Genomic DNA, 2,996 nt, shown 5'->3' with positions numbered 1-2,996 from the left:
TCTGGTCTGTTCAAGCTATTTACCCTCTATTTCTGTTAAACCAGGCTTAGTCTTCTTATCCTTTCATTAAATATGTTGTGTGTTTATTCTTTCTCTTCTTTAATTTTTACAAGGGTTTCAAACATTTTAACAGGAAATTTTAAAAGTTGTTTATACGTTTGTATCTTTACTGAAAACACAAAGTTGTTCACAGCAAATAGCTCTAACAGACAGATTCTCTTAAAGGCCTCATTTCTAAAAGCAAAAATTCTCAAATCACCTCCTGAATGCAGAACTAAATGTTCAAATCAGAAATCAGTACAAATTGAATTATTTCTTCCATATATTTGAGAATTGTGTATTTTTGCTTTTACAAAAATTTAGAATCCACATTTCATTTTTTTAGTGATTAAAGAAAATAAAGGATTATTGAATAAAAGTGAAAACAGCAATGTAAGGATCAGTCATAAATGATTTTTCTAGTCAATCCTATTAAAATCTGGGGGGAAAGGCCTGCACGGTGCCACATGCCTGTAATCCCACCATTCAGGGAGGTAGATACAAGTGGATCTCTGTGAGTTTGAAGCAAGCTTAGTCTACAAAATGAATCCAGGACAGCCAAGGCTATACAGAGACACTCTGCCTCAAAACCACCACCCCCAAAAAATTGGGGGAAAAAAATTGATCTTTCACTAACATCTTAACAGTGAATGAAGGCAGCACTGATATCCCCTGCTGTTGGGTTACAGGCTTGAAATCTAGAGAGCATGCCTCATGCATACATGCAATGAGCCTAACAAAATACCTGCAAATAAAACTTACATATTAAGTATATGAGATGATAATCTGCAAAAAAAAATATGGAAAGCTTCACGAATTTGCATGGAATCCTTGAGCAGGGGCCATGCTAACCTTCTCCGTATCACTCAGTTTCAGTATATGCGCTGCCAAAGTGAGCACAGAATCCACATTGCTTGACCTCTTGAAATATCTACAAATATTCAGAAAACCTAGCTGATTTTTAAGGCTAGATGTATCAGATACACATTAAGCTGTTAAGTCGCAAATTACAACTGGGCTCAAGTAGCCATGTGGCCCATTGACTATTGAAAGACTGGAATAAAAGTAGAGAAGTTTTAGAAGCTGACACAGTAAGTATCAATTTCTCATCTCTAATCAGGGTGAACAAGTAAAACCTTTGGTTAAGATAAATAATACTAATTCAATATATGACTAAGGAATGACTCCTCACTCTTTGGGAGTTCCTTCTTGCAATACTGACTCAGTTGCTGATACCACCAATAATTTATTTACTTCAGTAAGAACATTTCTATTACTCTACATTTTTCTATAACACTAAGCCTCCTGTTCTAAGAAGTCACCCAATACCATTTTTGTATTCCTTTAACACATCATAAACACACCCACAGCAATAATGTTAATGTTAAGACTAAGGTCTTATCACATCCTACAAGGGATATTTATAAACTTCTAATTTGTTCTTCATTACCAACTTTACTGTCAACTGATCTTTTTAAGACACACTTGTAGAATTAACTGTAAAACACTTGCAAGCTGTTAGTTTATTATTGAATTGATAAAAGTAACCACCTGGGTGACCTTGACCTACAACCTCAGCATGTTGAAGGTAAAAGCAGGAAAATCAGAAATTCAAGATACATTTACGTACATAGGATATCCCATTAAATTAAAGTAAGCACTGTAGCTCACCTGTGTATCCCATACTCTTCTGAGACTTGGGAATTAGAACAAATGAATAGAAGTTCCCTGTCTAAGGACAATTTTCTGCTAAGAGTGTGCCATCCTCTAGCATAGAGGACCCTCTCTTATCTCCTTATCTTTCTTTAGGATCATATTTAAATTTATTGTAATTATTAAATTAAAACACCATTTTATTGGCACTTCCATAAATACTTTGATCATTTCTTTCTGCATAAATTTGTTTTTATATCCTAAATCCCCTCACCCTAATCTTTGTATAATTCCTATTCTGTCTTCATGCTGTCTGATTACTCAATGAAGCTTTCTTCAAATATACCTTTCCCTAAAGCAGACTTCCAATACACAATTTCTTTTACATTCAGTTTTTGTTGCGTCTGGAGAAATATGTCTTTGTCATATCTACCATTGCTGTTATATGGTGAGACTTTATTAGTAGCGGATATTCCTTCCCATATTTAAGTGGTCTGCCCATAGAAAATTTATTATACAAAGTATAAACCTATTGAGAAATACTGTTTAACTGAACTTTTGTTCTAACTTAACTCCATCTCATTTAATTACTTTCATTTCATCCTATACTAATGAAGTGCTACCAGTATTCTCAGAAGTACATCATTGTTCTTGACAGTGAAAATTGTGATAATTTAGATAATCATTTCTTATTAAAGATTTCTGTTCTTGCAATAGAAAGCAAAAACTGAAAGCATTAAAGATTTCCTAAAAATATTAAAACTTCTTACTCATAGTCACTAAATGGAAAAGTTATTTTTGTCTTAAGTTTCAAATATGTTTTAAATATTATTTTTCAATATGTCATCACGATGAGAAATTATAAAACTTTAATTAATGAGATACATATCTGTAATGCCTACATAAAAATCAAAGGAGCTGGTCACAATTATTGTTAGGCCTTATTATTTAAAACCTATCCATGCATAAAGCCATAGAAAATTTATTACTTTTCTCAAAATAACCATTTAGTTTCAAAAGTTGATAACTGTTCATTTTTTATTCCTTCAGTCATCATAAGCCTGCAGAGCAGGTACTGACTCTTAAGAGCATCCTGATGCATCCGCCCTGTTCCCTAACATAGCCGCCATAATCTCACATCTGAACTGCGATAGTCATTTGTTGATAATGATTTTCACCTCTAGTATGAGGAGCCAAATGTCACACTGATGGTGATGCCAAACAAAGTTCTTGTCCCATGTATTTATGTATGTATGTATAGATAGATAGATAGATAGATAGATAGATAGATAGATAGATAGATA

At 33.3% G+C, this 2,996-nt stretch overlaps 1 non-coding gene across 1 annotated transcript; it reads right to left on the bottom strand.

Annotated features, from left to right (window-relative positions):
• Window positions 1-833: 833 nt before the first annotated feature.
• Window positions 834-939, bottom strand: LOC129690551 (U6 spliceosomal RNA). The gene has a single exon (XR_008722308.1). It is a non-coding gene; the product is annotated as a U6 spliceosomal RNA (small nuclear RNA).
• Window positions 940-2,996: the final 2,057 nt, after the last annotated feature.

Source organism: Psammomys obesus, unplaced genomic scaffold (assembly GCF_907164565.1).
Source record: "Psammomys obesus unplaced genomic scaffold, mPsaObe1.curated_primary_1811, whole genome shotgun sequence".
In the NCBI taxonomy this organism is placed as follows: Eukaryota; Metazoa; Chordata; class Mammalia; order Rodentia; family Muridae; genus Psammomys; species Psammomys obesus.
The sequence above is the reverse complement of the archived record's forward strand: the minus strand, read 5'-3'. Positions and strand labels throughout refer to the sequence as shown.